The sequence below is a fragment of the Pomacea canaliculata genome, linkage group LG2 (assembly GCF_003073045.1).
Source record: "Pomacea canaliculata isolate SZHN2017 linkage group LG2, ASM307304v1, whole genome shotgun sequence".
Classification (NCBI taxonomy): Eukaryota; Metazoa; Mollusca; class Gastropoda; order Architaenioglossa; family Ampullariidae; genus Pomacea; species Pomacea canaliculata.
Window position 1 is genome coordinate 6,924,260 of NC_037591.1, and position 20,502 is coordinate 6,944,761.

Below are 20,502 nucleotides of genomic sequence, written 5' to 3' on the forward strand. Positions count from 1 at the left end.
TACATCCGGGCAATGTGACGCTTGTGTTCTGCCTCCCAGCGTCCTTAGCGCCTTTTCAAGGCTCTTGGCAAGGTGCAGTGAAAAACTGCGAGGTGGACGGGGGTGGAAAGAACGTAAAGTGGGTGCGAGAAACGCCCTTTGGAAGCCCCGTACCTGCCTAAGGTTGAGTTATGGCCCCGTGCAACACTCGAGGCGCCACAGGACAAGTCGCTAAGTTTTACGGCCATTGCCCTGGCACTCAAGCCGCTCTCCGGCGGATCCAATGACCCAATCTGGAATAATGTTTTCTAACTGGAGCACCGTAACGTGCTTCTCCATTGGTAGGACACAAAAGTTGTTTACAAAAATCTCATGATTCCATCCCTTACCCACCCTCTCCCCCAACCTCCTCCATCTCCCTATCGGATTTTCTCCAATTCGGGTCTCTTCTTAAAGGAGAACGCAAGTAGGGCTTAAATGATAGAACATTCTGAATTATGTCTTAAATGACAGATACTAACATTTTTGAATCGATTGTCATATTCCGCCATGCTTCGTATATTTTCGAGAAGGACGAAAAATCTGAACCTTTTACAAGAAAGACAACTCTGTCGGGTCAGTACACTTCCGGTACTCCTACTGACTAAAGTATTGTCGAGGTCAGCTTATCCCATATTTAAGCCTAACTACTCGGATTTGCACTGTCTGTGCATACCGATGTTTTCGTTTTGGAAACGAGTAGGGATTATTTGTTCGGATTGGGAGGATGTAGTGACTTGACCTAATTCCAGATTTCAATTTTTACTGAGTAGACCTGGGTCCATTTCAAGGGGAACAGCAGCAGCCATCATAATTAACATTTTCATAAAGTGTAGTGTGATTGATTGATTATTTATTACTTTAAGAGCATATCTTCAGCAAGGGTATGAGTAAGAAAATAATCTAATTCCGATAATTAGAGGATGGGGAAGAAAAAGAGTCGACTTTCCAGATGAGACATATGAATGAGCGAGCGAGTGAGTGATACACGATGCACTGACTCATTCACTGTCTCACTCAACTCACTAACTGCCTCAAAAAAAAAAGGTATACAGAAAAGAGGGCCCTTAACGTGTATTTTGTAGCACCTGCAGGGAATATAGAGGTAAGCCAACCTTTTCCAGCTGACTAGTCCTCAGTGGCAAATGTCACATCCTCACCGGCATCTATGGTCCTCTGCAGTTTGTCTTTCTGACAGTGTGGATATGGAGATCTTGAGCTTCCGTTTTGTAGTCTTGCTGCCCGCCATAAAACCATTTCGGGCCCTAAACAAGGGCTTGAACAGGCAGGTCGTCAGTGTCAGCCTCGGGACCCCAAAAGCACTTCATGAAATTGTGACCATCTCCCTTTTACAGGTTCAACAGTACAATAACTTCAAATTGTCAACTCCTGACTCCCCTCCTCGCCCCTCCCTCTCCTACCCTCTGGCATTCGCAAAGTTTATGAATCAACTATCGAAGCTCTTTGGCATTCTCAGGTGTTTTATGAGACACTTATCAGTGAATGTCCTGTTTTCCTTCTGCTAAGAAACGGGTTCCTGGTTGAGGACGCATGGGTGACATCTTTCAATAGCTTTCTTTCTCTTCTCATAACTGACTGCTTCAAGTGGATAGATGTAGGCCCTGGATACAAGGGGAGAAAGGGTGGGGTGTAGGATGTGTAAAAAAGTGGGTCGCAGTTCACTTTTCATTCTTCCTTCTCTTTTTCTAGCTCCTCTCTCTCCCTCTTGTATTTCTCTTTTTTTCTGCTTTATCTCGTTTTTTCCCTTTCTTTTTATATATTTTCTTTCTTTTTCTTTATCTCTTTTTGTTTGAGTGACTTTCTGGGACTTACTATTCCTGTAGGTGTGACTGTACTGAAATAATATTATAATCGTGTGATACTTGAGGCAACCCAGTCTTAGTTTTTTTTCTTCTCTCTCCTCATCATCTTCTTCAGCTCGTCCTGCCCCTAGCCTACAATTTTCCCTTCCTCCATCCTTGCACGCACATGCGCACACTCAAAAAGAGAAATTTCCTCCAAAGCCCCGTCGTCGCCATCACAGGCCCAGGACCACTGAACATGTGCAAGGGGCGTTATCGTCACGTGATCACGGTATCAGTTATCTTTCCTGGCTCCCCAGTAATGGCTGCAGGGGACCGGCGCCGTATGTTTCTTCAGCACCAAGCACGTGCTAATGTGGATGTACACCGACATGGCGACAGCAGGGTGACAGCGTACATTGTCCCTTTTTGCTCTCGATGGACCGAGACTAGAATATGTGTGTGGCTGGAGAGAGAGAGACAGAGAGACAGAGAAAGAGAGAATGTGTGTGCATATAAATAATATAGTGCGCCCGTGTACATGTGTGTGGGTGTGTGATGTGTGAATTCATCCGTGCTTGCGTGTTTGGGGAAGAGGGACAGACAGAAAAAAATGGAGAAACAATGTTTAATATATATATAGAGAGAGAGATGGGGGAAGAGACGGAAAAGAAACCAAAATGATTAAAGAAAACGTTTTAATTAAAAAGAAAATTATTTTCAGAACAATACTGTGGTTTCTTTCCCTTTTATAATATGTAAAAGTGTAATATCACATTTTCTCTCTTTATTAGGAACTGTAAATGTTCCTGGATTCACCCTTCACATATATTATCGTTTTAGTATTCCTGACACCTGTCTTAATCAGGACAATATCGAGTATTTCGTGCTCGCGAAAGTCGCAGGAAGTCAATCATTTTGAGGTTGACGGCTGGAACTTTGACATTTACTCAATATACTGTCTCTCAACATATTGCCAGTACTTTTGCCAATAGAAAGTCACTGAAGGCACCTCGGAGGTTTGGGTTTCAGCCCTTTGTTCAGTTAAGAACGGCCCTTAGGGACTAACTGCCCTGTAAGAAAAAAAGACGTGTAGTGTTAAAAAAAAGTGGAAACAAAAGAAGAAGAATTCATGAGAAATAAATGTTCTGACCAAAGTAATTTTATTAACACAAACTAATCATTTAGGCAAAATACTTTTTCACACAGCTTTTATTTTCCTTTTTTTTTCTTTGTCAATATGCCCATTATTTATATCATAAGTTTTTGTGAAGGAGTGAGAGAAAGAAAGTGGGAGAGTGGGAAAGAAAGAAGAAAGAAAGAGAGGGGGTGAGGAGAAAGAGCTAGTGTTGTACGTGACAGCACCAAGGTGAGATGGGACCCTCCTTAAATCAGTATCTCTCGTCTAACCTTACGGCGATGCCCTCCTCTTTCGTCACCTCGTGGCCCGGATGAGACTACCCGCGGTAGTCCTCCCTCATTCATGCCCGTCTTAATTTACACCCTCTTCCTGCGACCTGCGTCTAGCCAGGCCCAGCCGCCCAGCTCCTGTCGCCTCCCCAGAGACCAGAAGACTTTTATGAAGGACGCTTGAGTGGACTTAAAGAAAAGAAGAGGATTAAATTTCATTAGCACGGTAGCCAACCGCTGCACTTCACTTCTCTTCACCAAAACCATTTTGAAGGAAGGAAGACTTTGACTTCTATTTTTCAACTGATAATTTTACATATTGTGGTGAAAGATCTCAACAATTAAGATAGTAAGTAAGTAAAGGTTATGTTTAAGTGTATGGGCAGCGTTAGTAATGGCGGAGCGAAACATTTTGATGATGAGAAGCAGGAAGAGGAAGAGGATGAAACAAACGAAAATGCGAAGACAATGAGATTTCAGTGATGACAGTTTACTGTACTCTTTTGGTGTTGTTCAACTGGAAAAAAAACCAACCTCAATCACTACTCAACCTCGAGTCCAAAATTGCTCTGGCAGTCTCGATACATTCGTTTAAACAGAATAATTGTCTCAAAATATATTACCATCAAACACCTGTTAGTATTGCAATCTCACGAGACTTGTGTTTCAAAATATGTTGATTTGTCCTCCTGTTCTTTCCAGATGCATTCCACTCACCAAAGGTCGCATGTCACGTGATTGAACATTAGCACTCCGTGACAATGACCTTAAAAAAAAATCCTCTTAATCATCTGTTAATACTAACTTAGGCAGAATGTAGGAGAGGAAAATCTGGTAATCAGCGCTGCTAGCTGTCCTGTTTGTTTCTGCGAAACATTTTCATTACTCATTTATTCCTCGTCTCTTCCACTTCGTAACTTCCGATGGCCTTCAGATGTTTTGCGCATGTCCTGAAGGAGTGTTTCCGTTTCCGCTTCGAGGGTCCGTGTCTTCCTTACGGCGTCGGGGTCACGGAATTTAACAGCAAACCGGAAATGGACTTAAAGTCCTTAGCATCCGGGATACATCGGGGCCCATTTCCAAGTCGCGATATCAAGTGAGGAGAGTGACCTCCCAGCATGCATCAATGTTTCTGCTTCTAATGTAGTGTGGATTTTTTTTTTAAATAAGGCATTATTTCTGCACTCGTTTTATCATTTCTTTCATCTTTTTCATATATTTTTTTCCCGTTTTCGTCTTTCTTTTTTTTCTTTCTAACCATCAGTGTAGGTTAAAATATTTTCATCGGGAATCGAGAGTTCCTCAGCAAAAGTAATGTTTTCCAACAATACGAATATTACAAAAGTAGTATTCTGTCACAATCTCTCACTTTATCATTCTATACTCATCTGTCATCTCTTCCTTTGCAGCTGTTTTCTGTTGAAAAGGAAAAAAAAAACAACCAAAACAAAAGATAAAACCTCGCGCAGACTCCCAGGCTTCGCGCGATGGGTGTTTTATACACGACAGTAACTCTCCAGCGGAGAAGAAAAGAAAAGTGCACTGGTTTGTCTTGTTAGATCTTCTGTTACCACGCAGTGCTGCTGTTTTCCCCTTGTCATTTATGTGGATGATAACAGGGCGCTAAGCTCGCTCCACACACCCCACCGCCGCCTTTGTGCACTCTGTGAACTCTTGAAACTTTGCGTCTCTCTTTTTCTCGCCTTTTCTTTTCCTTTTCTTTCTCTGTTTCCCTCTTTTTCTAAAGCTGTTAACAAAGACATGTGTGTTGAACTTCTTTGAAGTAGGAAACAGCTTCATAGGTCGTTCAAAATCGAGACAAGACTCGTCCTGAGATATGTATTACCGCGCTACCCAAACCGATGACAATGTCATTGTTGGTCCACAGTTTATAGCGACATCTTCTGGAGAGAATACCACTGAGCATTGTATAATAATCTAGTATCTTCAAAGGATATTTGAGGCCTTTGTAGCTTAAGATATTGAGAATGAGAAACTTCCATGAGTTTCTAGGATTCTCTAAGAATGAGAGGTTTCTCTTCCTGCCATCGCTTCTGTTGGCATATTTGTCATGCTACTTCTCTCTATCACAACTGTCATACACCAGAACGATCGTGCTCAGAATTTATTGCATTTGATCGCTTCTTTATTTCCAGCTTGCATATTTTCAAACTGCTTTTTTACAGAGAGAGATTCGATTATCAGCATTACCACAGCATCATTCGCTACAACATTGCGATTCAAGCCTGACTTTTCTGAACCTTCTTACGAATATTTCAAGACTACTATATTTGACTTTCTCTTTCTGTCCTCTGATTCCGTCATTCGAAAGCTGTTCATAATATTCTGGAAGAAGGCATCTCATCTCTCTTCAGTCTATTTTATCTATGACTTCTGTGTGACCATTTGGTAAACTGGATAAAACACTCAAGCGAGTGAACATGGTTGAAAATGAATTCTAGTTACATCAGTTGAAATCAGTATGCTTTCCTGCCGAAGAAGAAGGTCCAATGTCTTATGACCAGTTTCTGTGACAAAAAGTATTTTGATGAGAAAATCCACGAGTGTAGACGAGGTTTATATATCGGGTCCACCATTAGTTCAAACTGATCTCCGAACTCCCAGAAGTATTCGTAACACCCGTTTCTATGGGATCAACAAAACACACTGCAGACACGATCACTTCGCATTATCATTTACAAAAAAACAAACAAAAAAAAAAAACAAAAAAAAAAAAAAACAAAAAAAAACGACAGTCAACCGCATGGTGTCAAGGGTTTACGGACAATCGCGTCACGGGTTTACAGACATTAAAGACCGCCACATGCAAATCTAGTCAGAACATGACAGACTTTATGAAAGCAATCATCCCTCGTCAGGAAAACAATGGCGCTAATTAAGGTGTAAATAACGAGGGACAAAATGAAGATGACACGGGTTTTCATAAAATGGCCCGAAGTTGCCTCGGTCGGGGAGCTGCGATTGGAAGATTTACGTCCCCATAACTTGCTTATTGTCGTCTTAATGACCAAGCTTTACTGTGTAAGGCTGGTGGGATGGTACCGTGCATCTATCCATCATGTTTTTACTACAGAGCAGACGACGACAGGACTGAAAGGGGGTAAGGATAGAAGAGAAAAAGATAAATAGAATATATCTACAAAGTATTTCATTCTCTTTCTTTATAAGAGTTATTTAAGTCAGGAATGTAATAATACTTTATTATTATTAATTTTTCTTATTCATTCATCAGATTACTGATGAGCAACGTCTAAGCATTGTGCGTCTTTCCTGTTTTCTTTTAATCATTTTCTCTCTCGAATGCGTACAATTCACCACACACACACACACACAAAGAAATACACACACACACACACACAGAGTGAAAGAAAGAAAGAGAGAAAAATGTCCAGACACATTTGCCAAGCCTGGCCAGTTTTGATTTCCATGTTCAGGGCAGGCGGTGATAGGATTATCAGCACCATTATCACGCGGCCAGCCACGGCGTATACCACCGGGGTGAGGGAGCAAAAAAATCGTATTGGGAGGCCCAGGGACGTATCAGGGGCAGATAATTTGTATCCACCATCCTCAACAACGCACCGAAAGCAGTCTGGTCCCTCGTACAGCGCAGTAGCCTGCCCTCGCTCATCTCCCCTCGCGCTTTCTCGGCGAAAGCGATCTGCAAATTAAGGGCAATAATGAGAGACTCAGGCACACTTCAAAGAGACGTAACCGCGGGAGAAACCCGTATATCTGTCATATTCGTCATATAAACAGCCCATTCAGCCGTCTTGAAGAGCCGAAATGTTGCAAAAAGCGAGCCAGTAATTCTGACTTCAAGAGCGGAGCACTCGCGCGGGCGGCCGGGCAAGACTGCAGGGTTGTCGTCCTTGGAGCTGGAGGCTGCCGGGAGAGATTTCTTGCGTTACCGAGGCAGTCCGACGGAACCCTCCTCATCACGCTTCGCAATCAGGACTTTCCTTTGATGCCAGGCTCCGTCGCCATGTTTTCATACTTTATACTTCAGATGCTTCTCTGCTGCACAAACTTACTCGCCTCCTTTTCCTTTCGCGAACAGCAAGTTACTTCCCCTCGCTTGGGCATGTGAATCCGCGAGTACGTGTGTATATATATATATGCCTGCTTGTGTGTGTATGTGTGTGAGAGAGAGAGGGAGAGGGCCATCTTTGATTTTGAAAGTATTTCGGAAAAGGAAGTGGTGCACACTCAAGAGAACGATGGTTTCAGGGAGCTGGGATACCGAGACTTACTCGAGTTCTTTATTCCACGTAGGTCATGTTTATAATCTTTCCAATGAATGCTCACATTTGTAAACGATTATTATTATTATTATTATTATTATTATTATTATTATTATTATTATTATTATTATTTATTAACCCACTTACACCCCACGCTTTAAATTTGCATTTAAATTTTTTAAAAACGATTTTATACAATCTCCTGCTCCATTTTCCCTTTGTATCTTCTCAACACCAGCGTATTTTTTTTCCAAAAAATAAGTAACTCTTACCACTGCTAAACTGAAAACTGACACTGTGATGAATGTTTTATAGAAGGCCACCTGACCTAGAAAAATGTGCAATAACTTTCAGACCTATTCCACTTGACTGAAGCGCGACACTACCTACTCGTGTTTTATGGGTTTATTTCCCTTTACTGTTCATCCCCTAATCTCTTTTATATTAAGTAGGAAGGTTTGTATCTCCACACGCAAGGTCTTTTCCCAAAGTATTATATTTTTGCATGTCAATCAAAGTGATAAAACTGTGGTCTAATTTTTCATGGAATGAGTACGAGATCATTTGAAACTTGCTGAGACGAAGTCTTTTTTTCGGAATAATACATTTTCATTTTATTGCAGGTAATAAATAATTTGTGATCAGATTTGGAGATTATTAATCAAATCAAACTCTATTGTCTGTCCAAGGCAGTTAAAGACAGAAATGTATCTTTTGCTCACAATCAATACACACATACAAACATAATGTAATTATATATATATACACACACAAACATAACGGGCAGACACGCATACCCATACACGACATTCAAGACACACAGATATCTACATCCTCTCAAACATACAAGAGAACCTAGTAAGAAGAAGAGGATGCCAGGTAATATAAAGGCTAAAATAAATGTCAACATCCATAAGATTCTCACCTCTAGTTTGGAAAAGGGACATCATAGACCAGAAGACAGACAAACATTAGTGCTGATTGTGTGGTCTGTTTTCTGGGTCAAAGGCCAATGGACGTGCTCTGCGGACCCAGACTGACAGGATCCAGCCCTCCACAGACAATATCTTCGCTCCATCATAGAGCAGTGCCCTAGCGTGCAGGTCGTCCCAGCACGCCATAGTGTCTTCCATTCCCCACCGGATGGAGTCTATCGTTAAGCCATTTGGCTTTCACAAGGAGCAGAAGGAAGCAAAAAGCAGGCAAAAGACTTCTTTTTTTTTTGAAAGCAAAGTTACTGCAGTAAATCTGGTTGTGAACAGGGATGAAATAAACGATGCCTCGAGATAACATTCTCAGACAAAATACTTGCCTGCCTTTGTAAGGAAGGTATTCTGGCCTCAAGAAGACACGAATTCTGTGTAACAGGGTTTTGTTTTATTGTCTGGGGAGATGTGGGAGGGGAAGACGTAGTTTAAAGGCTTTACCATCACTAGATGCAGGGTTTTCTTGCACACGAACTTGCACTCGCATGGCATGCATAGTAATTTAAATCAAAAAATACTGAAGCAAAATTGCTTTGGGAGATTGTTATGGATGTTGAAAGAATATCTGGCATGCGTGAAGTCCCGACTACCAAACAGGAGGGACATTAACGAATAGTTCACAAAAGTGTCATTTCACATCTGACACCAAGACAAATGCTCTTGAAAACTCGATGACAAGTCTTGAGAACTAGACGATGACTAGCCTCATTGTACTGCTTTATCTCAGGAGTACACCTTGGTGGCAGACCGAAGGACGAGTAATTGAATGATAAGATTTCAAATCATTTGGCTGAAGTGAGTCGACGCGGAAAAGTGTGTTCATAATTTTAGAGGTGACTATAAATAGCAGAACACTTATTGTCTACCATGTCTGAGGACTAAAAAGAAGAAGAAAAGTAAAGGAGTTAATACCCGCTGTTTCTCTGTCAAGAACCGGTGGGTTGACGCTCGTAGGATTAATAGGAACAGTGTTGTGACAGCGGAAATAAGTAAATAAATAAATAATCAATTAAATATCCTGTGTATTGGAGAGAGTAAGGGAGAGACATAGGTACAAACAGAAATGTATATCAATTAAAAAAAAGGTATATACTCAGTATCTTACACAATCCGAATGTCAGACAAACAGAACTGAAAACACTTTATAACGGCAATATATTTTTGTTTAGCTATAACTCCATTTTGGAACGGACTGCAACTGAATTGGATGAATAGCCATCTAGCAAAGAAAACAAACAAGTAAACAAAAATTAGTAAAACAACATGATAACAATCAGATGAAATCGCTCAAGCTGTTATTCCTATGACAGAAACTTTGACCACAAAGCTTTAAATTTGTATGGAAGTCCTCAAACATACAAGCAAGCTGTCTAATTATACTCTGGACTTCATATCTGAACAAACCGTTGCCTATTATTCCAACACTTTTCTTCTATGACAGGGTAGAACATCGAGTGGGGTTGAAGTCTTTAAAACACTCTTTTCTTTTGTTAAGCACAAAGTATTTGTGTGATTGATGTTGTATATTGACCTTCGAGTTGTACAGTTCCAGATTTTCAGGGAGAGAAGGGAAGGGATGTAGAGTGGCCATCTTCTGATGTCTCGAGAGATACAATGTACATCCACAATTACGGTTTGTCTCCCCTTCTATCGCTAGATCACGTGATTTCCCAGATTTCGTGCCGAGAATCTCGCGGCCCATGATGAATGACTGACAAGAAGAGGAAGAAGACTTTCCGTCTTAAAGAGCGCCCATAAAAGATCGCAGAAATTAGCAAAAGGCGTCGTTACCATGATGGAATATGATGGACTTCGCAGCGCTCCGACTAAGTCACGTGACTGTGGAGGATGGACGACAGTAACCGGAAATGTGCTCTGCGTACGGCGCCTCGATTCCATCTTGTTCTGATCCGCATTTAGAGACGCCATTACGGATTTTTAGAAACACAAATCGTTGTCTCACAATTTGCTCTACGAATAAGTTGTTTAGCCTCGTATTCTATCGTCTGCTCCAGAGAAGTTTTATTGTCTTAGAAGCTGAACCTGGTTTTCGAACCATTAACGAGATTTTTAAGCTGTTACTTGTTCATTAAATTAAAGTAAACGAAAATAGGAAATGTTACAGTGACTGAACTCTGATTTAGTTCATACAGTGGAAGGTATTTGCTCGCATGCACACACATAGAGAGACAGAGAGACAGAGACAGAGAGACACAGAGAGAGCTAAATACTGAAAGAAGCGATATATTTTTTTTAAAACTAAGTGATACGTTCTTCATAAACAAATAAATAAATATTTAATTTTCTGAATGATGAATTTCTTCAAACTTTTTTTAAGCTGAGTTTGTGTAACAACGCACAGCCTTCAATTAAGGTAAAATTCATATTTAAAATATTTAGTGGTATGATACGCTTTGGCTTTACCTTTGTATTTGAAATATCCGCACGCGCGCGGACACACATACACACACACACGTAGAGAGGAGCAAAAATGATATATTTTACGGCATTAGCTAAGCAGTAAAAAATATATTACATAGAACATTTATGATGCCACGCATAAATCAAGAGGGTATTATTTTAGCAAAGACAATGATAAAGTAACCTCAATTTATTTTCTGAATTTTGCCTGACACCTGAAAAGAGCAATTCATAACCAGGACGATCTTGTGTCGAAGGGCACAAGCTTCAGGGTGACAAAGGTTCGATCTGCACACACATGATGATAGTTTGGAACCATTTATCTGTGATCAAGCTTTTTTTTTTTTTTTTTTGTTGTTGTTTTTTTTGAGCATGTATCGCATTTAGTTACAATTATGGAAGCCACCTTAATATATCTAATGCCATTTTTTAAACAAACTTTATTGTTTTATCTTATTTATATTTTACATTTTCGTATAGTCAACTCAATTTCTTTTCTTCCAGAGAACAGGTACAATCTTAAATAAATTTTTTAATTCGTTTTTCTTCTTGCACAAAATACGTACAGTCTCAGCTAAAGTTTTCAAATGACCATTCAGCACCCTCTAAAATATGCATGACACATTTAAAAAAAATTGACTTAAAAGACATACATGTCTAACAATGTGAAGATGTTCAAAAAGTTATCGAGATATCAGAGATTGGGAAGAGCACTTGGTTACCTGACATTTTGATGAGGCTACCTGGTGCAACTATAGCAGTTATACTCTGTCCTGGTGTTTAATACCTGCCACGTCCTCCACATTTCCATGGCTAAACTTAACGAACGAGCAGGTCTGGCAGCAGCCTCGAAAGTAATTACTGTTAATTTATTTTAAAATCTGAGAAGCTATGCAATGCTAATTCAACTATCCTACGATCGCAATGCCCACTTAGTAAGATAAACATTTTATCATTAAAATTATGTCCGTGAAAATCGTTGTACGTTTTTTTTAAGTTGTAAAGTGCACTTGAGGGGTTGCTTCCGATCACAAGAGAGCACTAATTTTTTGCGAACTTTTAAACAGCTTATGATCTTAGAGAAAATATATATCCATTAGTTATGTAAGTCATTACAAAATTGTTTTCAGTAATTTCTGCTTTACGGCTGACATTTATAAGATCAGAATTCGGGCTGGAAAAACTGTTATACATATTCGAAAACACTTTCAGTCGGAATAAGTTTATGATTTATAAAACGGGTTTCAGCAAAAAACATCAAAACACGAAGTTTGCAAACTATAATTTTCTTCCATTTCTCTGTCCTTCGCACGGGTGGGACTTACTAGAAGTAATTGTATAGAGGAATATGTTTTATGCGCTGTTATTTGCTGAAAATATAAGTTTTCTTTTTTTAAATTCTTCCCTCTAAAATTATTTTTTAAAGATTGATATTCTAGAACTATTTACTAATTATTTTTCCTCCTTGCAAACCATTTTTTAATTATTATTATTTTACAAAACTAGAAAAATTTCAAAGATTACTTGCTATATTATACAAGCTCCCTAGAAGTCGTATTCACAATGTTTTGCTTATTAGACAGTGAAAAACAGCATCGCAGTACTTTGATTAACTCGGAACACGAAGACAAAACACATGAGCCAACAGATGTTAAAATATTCGCCAATAATAAGAATAAATGCAAAACTAACAGCGGTAAATGTGAAACTGTGAAGCAAAGACATGATACAGGGTCCGTGCAGAACAAAGGACACGAGAACTAGCAGCACACAATATACAATAGAGAACTATCAAATAGAGAAAATATTTGTAAGAAAAAAACATGACAATTGAAATTAAGAGACACTTGTCTGATAACATGACCATAATAAAATAAAATATATCAGACCAGTAAGGCACCGAAGAAAAGGAGACAATGATGATTTAATGCGACAAGCAAAAAGCTATAATTATGTACAAAGCATCCTATCAGATATGAGCTAATCTGATAAAATTTTAAGATGTTATTCTCCTCTTTGCGCAGTTTTTTTGAGAAATAAAATGTCTTCACCGGAAAAGAAAATTCGGTTTTTGTAAACATTGTACAGACGTGCAGCGGAGAAAAGGTGAAGTCATTCAACCATCTATTAATTTACGGGTTTTGTTTTGTTTGCTTTTTGTTGATTTGTTTGTTTTTTGTTGTTTTGTTTGGTTGTTTGTTTTTTGTTTGTTTGTGTGGGGGTTTTTTGGCAAAAACTTTGCAGTCATGATTATACGGATGACAGTTAAACCGGGAAAAATTGCAAGCATTGCTCAAAAGTAATCAAACTGTTCAGGATTAAAATGCAAGAGAAGTGAAACAATAAAACGAATTTCGACGACCAAGGGGCCGTCAAACATTTGAGCAAGAAAAAGCAAAAGGAGAAAAATGTACGATGTACAATTGATCATTATTTAATTGTTAAGGTAAGTATTCCATGGTTTAATTTCGCTTTCTGTCTTGTATTAACAGCGGGAACAACGAGCGGCAATACTTATATACTGGATAGGTTATAAAAGTGAATAAAAAGATAAGCTAGTAAATTTTATTTACAGAGCGCTTATAATGAAAATAAACATCACAATTATTTTCAGATCCCAAATACGACAAGCAGAGGATACACGCAAATAATAAATCATTAAATCACTAAAAAGCAGCAGTCCAACAAACATTGTTATTGTTCAGTGGCTCGATTGTTTGTTGGATTGCTGCTTTTTAGTGATTTAATGATTTATTATTTGCGTGTATAACTTGTCAACAACTCCCGATAAATAAATATAGAGTATTATATAAAAGATATTTCAGTTCGCTACTAGCTAAAATAATAATCAGAGAATATAATAATAGAAATAATAAGAAAATCATGCAGTTGAGCTTTATTCCTGATATATTAGTTTTCTTGTTCGGGAAAAAAACAGCAATTATAAATTTATAGGATTGAGTTTTATGTATGACAACCTTCAGTCGTCGTGTTTTGAGATTATACATCACACTTTTTTCTTTAGTACTCTCTCTCTCTTGCTTGCTCTGTGTGTGTCTGTGTGTGTGCTTGCGTGCGTGAGCATGATATCCAAGCTGATACATTCGTATAACCACATAAACATGCATTTGTATTTATCATATTATTTTTAGATACGTCTACTATCAATCTTCTAATCTCCTATGCAGCACTTCAGTTCATCCGACCATTGCATATTACAGAAGTAAGAGATAGAATTTTGTTTTTTCAGACATTTACTGATGTTTGTCATAATGTTTTAGTTGTAATGAGAGATTTATTTTAGAGATAAATTACAGAAGGTAATTCTTGGCGTGTATACGTGGCAGACATGACTTATTCCTTTACCCTCCCATAATATCTAGTTTGATTTTTTTTTAGTCACCTCGCATTGGAGTACAAAGAAAGAAAGGAAGGAATGAAGAAAGAAAGGAGAAACGAAACGAAGAAAGAAAGAAAGAAAGGAGGGAATAAAGGAAGTAAAAGAGAGGGGAAGGAAGGAAGAAATTGAGATCGGCGTACACATCCCAATAAACTGCACTTTTAAACATGAGCAGACGATCGATGACACCCCAACGTGCCAGGTGTTGCACCCTCCGCGGTGGTGTTAACACGGTCTGCTCCTCCCTGCCGACCATAAGAACGGAAGGAAGATTTCAACAATAGGAGTCTGCCTGTAAGCAGCGGCTGCCGGCCATTGACAGTCAGTGCTGTCACTAAACTCCTCCGAGACTTGTGCCAAGCTGACAAGGGAAACCTTCCTCGTGTCACACTCTCTGGAGAAGACCTCTCAGGTGGCATCCTTAGGCAAGGAGTTTGCAAGAATGGGTTAGCATGAGAAGTCTTCTCAAACTGTCCGGAAGATGTCCATCCAGAAAGACTTGCTATGCCACTACCACACGTAATAAAACAGGATGAAGATGGTACTAGAACTTGGGATGCCTGCATCCTTTTCCTTTCCTTCAGAAACACTGACAGCGAGAAGTCCGACAACAAAATATTCTTCTTATTTTTTCTACTCAATTCTCTTTTATGAAGATACTGTTTTTGCTTTAAAAGATAGAGCGAGCATTTATTTTTGTGGAGAAAAAAAGTAAACATATATATGTACAGAAACATAAACAATCCCATAAATACACAAGCATTAACCCAAAACACACACACACGCACAAATACATGAAAGTAAATTCATCGTAAAATAAGCACATTTATGTATAAGTGCTTTAAAGATCTGTAATTTCACACATATACACTTATTTATTGTTAATCGTACTTCCGGTGAGAAGTGAAGTCAAAGGACAATGAGACTAGAAGACCCAAGTGACAACTATAAACAGTCCCTCTGACTATAGTTATTACAGCACAGAATCCACGCTCACTTTCAGGCGTTGTATTTTATTCATTATTTGCATCAGAACCATTCAGTCCTGATTTTCTTTCCCAAATATTGGTGGACTCCTGTGTGATAGAGTCTTTGCACACTCCTTGCCTTTGATAAAGACCGATAAACGATTTCGAACATTCCTTACCAATCAAAATCCCTGCACCTGGACTCGTACTGCCTTGCACCGGATGACCGCATTAAAAACGAATAAAGCAACCAACGTCTATCAAAGCTACCATAGAATTTGCTTTTGCCAACAGAACAGAGGAAATCACTTGGGACTTCAGCAAGGTGAGCTGCGGCTTTTACGGTATCTGATAATGTTTGTTGATAAAGACGAAGATACAAAGAACTGAATGGAACAGAGAACATATCAGAGAAAGAGAGGACGTGGGGGTAGAATGTGACAAAGCAACGAAAAGAGGAACAATTGAATGTGGTTGGTTGGAGGGGGGAGGACACAAAAAGTGTGAAAGAGTACCCGTCTAAGAACAGTTAGACCACAAAGAAACCAAGAGCACAACAGGCGCATGTTGACTGTGTTTTCGTTGCTGAGAATTTTGTGAGAATTTATCCTATAGACCATCGTTTATGTTCCTTCGAGATGAGAAACATTGTAGAGGAAGAAGTGTTCATCGGGTTGTGATGTGAGCGCGGGAAATTCGCTTCGTGGCCACGTGCTGGACTTACTGACGTCCAACCTCTTTAATGTCCTCGTCCACGATTCTCTCCGCTTGGCGCCAACCGCTTTCAAACGCCCGGCAGCAAGAGGTGACGGGTAGGGGTAACTCACCCGCACTTACACGGCCCATTGGAAAGCCACCGCCTGCTTCAGCTCCTCCTGTGTTCAATCTCATCTTTTAATCCTCGATGCTCCGACAAAACGCGACAAGACGCCCCGAGTCGCCACATTCAGTCGCCCTCTGTGGGGAGACCAGACGCTCTTGTCGCTTGTCATTGAGCGATTTCAGTTGACGATGAAAAGTCGAAAAGCCGCCTTGGACGAGGGAACAGAGTCTTCTTTCAGTCGCGAACATTGTCAACGTCGCCCACAGAGAGCACCCGCCGCCAATTCTCAATGGTGTTTGAAAAAGCGAACACGGGGCAACAAAAAGGCCGCTGAAATGAGGAAAACGAAGTTGAGGACGAAGAAGAAAGACAACTCTGATTCCAAACTGGAGGGGTTGGAATGGTCTGGGGTGCGGGGAGAGGGTATGTATGGAAGGAGGAAATGGGGAGGGGAGAGGGCTGACGGAGGATGGGCTCAATAAACAAACTGCTCTCCAGGCTCCTGGACTATTTCTTGTCAAAGCAGCGCGCAGCGGGTCGATGGCATGATTGTTTAATACGCCATTGGCTTCATTGTTGGCTAAATGGATGCGATCCACGTATACAATAAGACCAGCTCCCACCCAGCCTACAGATCCGTGTTTTTATTCCTGAAATTCATCAATTCAGAAACTGTCAAAACTATATTTGGTTTCGGAAAAGTCGATTTGTGTTTTCCCATTTTAACAATCGGAGCAAATTTATTTGAATTTGGCATGGCATCAGCACTCGACGCCAATACAGACACAGATACACACAACCACTACAATCACAAAGTGAGCAGAAAGTAGTGGTTATTATGAAAACCATTCCAAATATGTAAGATGATGTAATACTAACATCTTTACCCAGTAACAAAGAAATTAAGTTAAAATTGTTGAAGTATTAAATTTTCACAAAAATGAAAAAAAAAAAAATCAGAGATAAATAAATTTAATAGACTATGTGTCTATATTTGTTTTTCTTCATAAACCTGGAACTATCGTTTCTTGTATTACAATTATTTAAATGGAATGTTAGTGAGGGTCGAATTTCAACGTGAGATCAAAGCACAGAAAAACCAACAAGAGCACACAAACACACATACATATATATAAAGGGTAAATTCTTACCCACATGGTAATAGACCGATTTCAGGAAGAAAAAAAATGTAACTGAACAGAAACAAGAAACAAGAAATTCCTCCCCAATTTCCCTTCTTCAGGCCTGATTCCAGACGTCGGCAGGATCACTCTCTTTGTTGTTTAGTGAGGAGAAGGCTAACGGTAGAACGACAGAAGCCAACCGTACCTCCGTTGTATAAATGCTTTGGCAGTGGGGCAAAGGTTGTGGTGGTGTCATTTAAATAACGCGGACAGGCATTCGAGGCTAAACGACGCCGATGTGGCGATACAAAACTGAAGGTGGAGTCGGCAAGATGAAAGAGCGCCTTACCTGTTTCTAATCTCTTTGATGTCGCCTGCCGAGTCATCCAGGTGAGCGGAACGCCGGGTTGCTCAATGGCACAGCACTGCGCCGCGGTTTGAAGTTCGCTAATCGTCTCTCTTAGTTCCGAACCCGAAAAAAAGAAGGGGGAATAACTTACAACCATTCTTGAATGCACGGGCATTTCTGTTGTTCAGTATTGAGTTCATTCTGTCTCTCACTTTTCTCTCCCCTTCCCTCTTTCCTGAAAATACAGAATTTCGAACCGGAAGAGATTTTTTTTTCTTTCTCTCTCTCTCTCCCCCGAAAAGAAAAGCGGAAAATGCACAATTTGTATACATTCCTCACATCCCCGCCAGGTAGCGCACCTCAGCTTTGAAATGGTCTTTGAAGTCTTTGAGTCGGCTTCGTCCTGTCGCCGACATTGAAGACACCGCTGCAAGACCCTTGCTCCGGCACAAGACGAAGTCTATTGAGTGTAATCCTTATTTGAACGCTTTGCACTCGCACCTCCCAACGGCGGTGCGCTCTCGGGTGGTTAAAAGAGACAATAATAGAAGCATAAGAAGAAGCAGCCAGGTCCTCCGGGTATTTAGCGCCGGAACAGAAGTGTGACGACACGTGCTCGATAATCTTGGTCCCCGCGACTGCTCAGTAGAGAATTTTTCTTGGTGTTTATTCCATCCACCCGTCCACCCTTACTTCTTTCGTTCTTCCCACCCTTACTACTTTTTTTTCTCACCCCTAAATGAGTAGCCGCGCCTGTAGTTGAAAAATCCCCCAACGGATGCAGGAGAAACTGCATGGACAAAGCCTGCTAGGAGAGCCAGCCAGCAAAAACGAGCTTTTGTACTGTGAGATACGACAATATAATTTTTTATGTCTAGGCAATAACAGACGGTCGGAAGAAGGGAGTAAGGGGGTTGGTGGGGGATAGAGAGGTGGGGTTCCTGCACGAAAGCTGAAGCAAATGTGAGTCCACCCACCCACCCGGCAATAGCAGAGTTGGCAAGCGACTGTTGGGCCAAATTAAACAGTCATTCGTGTTGGCATATTCGGCCTCCCTCCCATCTGGTTCGGACGGAAGGAAAGGCAGACCCGACTCGGTAACGTGACGAGATGAAGGGAGGAAATAAAAGCCGCAAGAGGAGATATAACAGACGGCGAAGAGACATCAACTGGAGATGTAAAATCGCTTAACTGCCCCTCGTCCCTTCCCTGTAAGCCTGGCTGTGTGACCCTTTTACCTTTCGGGCCGCCTGTGGTTCGAGTGGAGGACGAGCCGGCCTGGGTGGCGGTCGCGAATGGACGTGAGTGTGCGCGTGAGTGCGTGCGAGCGTGCAATTATTGTGAGTACACGGGGAGGAGAGAAAGAGAGAGAGGGAGGTGGAAGTGGAAGAGAGATGGACGAGGTCAAAGAGACAAAAGGAGATGAAACGAAATGAGCTGGATGGACGATTAACTCATCTTACACTCCCCTATCCCACTGCCACCCAAATACTAATAATTTTTTTAATGTTTGGAGTCGGTGGTCGGTGACAGGTGATACCTACGAAACTTTGATGGGGAAGGAAATAACATTGGCGCAAGTAGACTAGAACAAGATGCACTTGCAGTGAAAACACTTCCTTTAAACAGGTGTCAAAGTAAGACGAACATGATGAACATACTCATGCTCAGGCTCCCTTGATGGACTACCTTTCCATGTTCAGGGGGCTTGAGTGTTTTGATGGCCCTAGGAACTATACCAACGGGAGCACTACTTACCGTCAGGGTCACCAATTTCAGACAGATCAAGGGTTAGTCAGACAAAGAGTGGTCCACGATCCTCCAGGTTGTAAGGTATTGGGCAATGGACTAACAATCCATCCTGTACAAAGTTACGGACACTGAAACCAAAGAAATCCATCAAACGGTGACAGTGGAGAGGCAGACCAGGTACCTGGAGTTCTGATGGCTGAAGACCAACTCCAGAAGGACGTTCCCAACTTGGCAGCCGACCTGCTCTCACTCAAAAAACTGATCCCTATTAGTTAGTGGAATATAAGAACACTGAACCAAACAGAATAGTTAGCCCAGGCCATCCAAGAAATGTAAGCTCACGAAGGAATATGGTCTGAAGGCCTTGAGACAAGAACGAGACATATTCTGTCATAAGAGAAAGAGCGGAGCTGTATGTAGGGGAAGAGAAGTTCACAGAAATAGTCATGCCAGAAGCCAACAAAGAAGCCAAACACATCACAGACATCTTGTTCTGGGTAGTCAGCGCAGAAGGCAAAAGAGAGGAGGAGTGACATGGTTTAGATGCAGATACTTCCAGCTACTCCCTACTTAATTGACTTGAATTTGAATTTGAATGTAAGATTTGAATAAGACAATCAACCTTTGCTTTACAAGGCAAAATACAAGGCAAATATTTGCATGTTTAGTCATTAGCTGTCACATTTTCTTTATCTTCACGGAATTATTTTGTATTTTCAAATACAATAGCACTTGAATGGTAATATAAAGCGTTTAGGACATAAAATATCAACTTGAATACCAAGTATATAGCAAACCTATTTTAGTCGTGAATTTATTAGCATGACCAATCTAAGTGAATCTTGTCTAACTTCCGCAGGGATTACAATGTACTCTAACCGCCGACCACTCTAATCCACGGGTTGAGTTTCTGGCCCAGCGAGTAGGTGGACATCTTTCCATTCATTGTCGTTTTATGAACAGCAGCAGGAAGCGACTGGTACTGGCTTTCAGACGAAAACCACCCACGAAAGTGAACTACAAGCCTGGCATGGTGTTCTGGCTTCATTTTGGTTTAATTCTGTCTTGATTCCTATTGTATCCCAGCACTCTGCAGTGACTCATGTTTGGCAGTGCAGTTTGGACACGTCCAGTGTCTTTGAGATTCGATTTCATTCTCTTGTTTTTACGAGACATCCAAGCAC

General features: G+C 40.7%; 2 long non-coding RNA genes across 2 annotated transcripts in view; both read right to left on the reverse strand.

Moving 5' to 3' along the window:
- Positions 1 to 19,362, reverse strand: part of LOC112557504 — a 41,934-nt gene extending 22,572 nt beyond the window's left edge. The window contains exon 1 of the long non-coding RNA XR_003097961.1: positions 17,567 to 19,362. This is a non-coding gene — a long non-coding RNA (uncharacterized LOC112557504). The remainder of the gene's footprint in view (positions 1 to 17,566) is intronic.
- On the reverse strand, positions 2,494 to 7,552 carry LOC112557506. Its single transcript, XR_003097964.1, has 3 exons — positions 6,834 to 7,552; positions 3,231 to 3,419; positions 2,494 to 2,893 (listed from the first exon to the last, which is right to left on the reverse strand). It is a non-coding gene; the product is annotated as an uncharacterized LOC112557506 (long non-coding RNA).
- Positions 19,363 to 20,502: the final 1,140 nt, after the last annotated feature.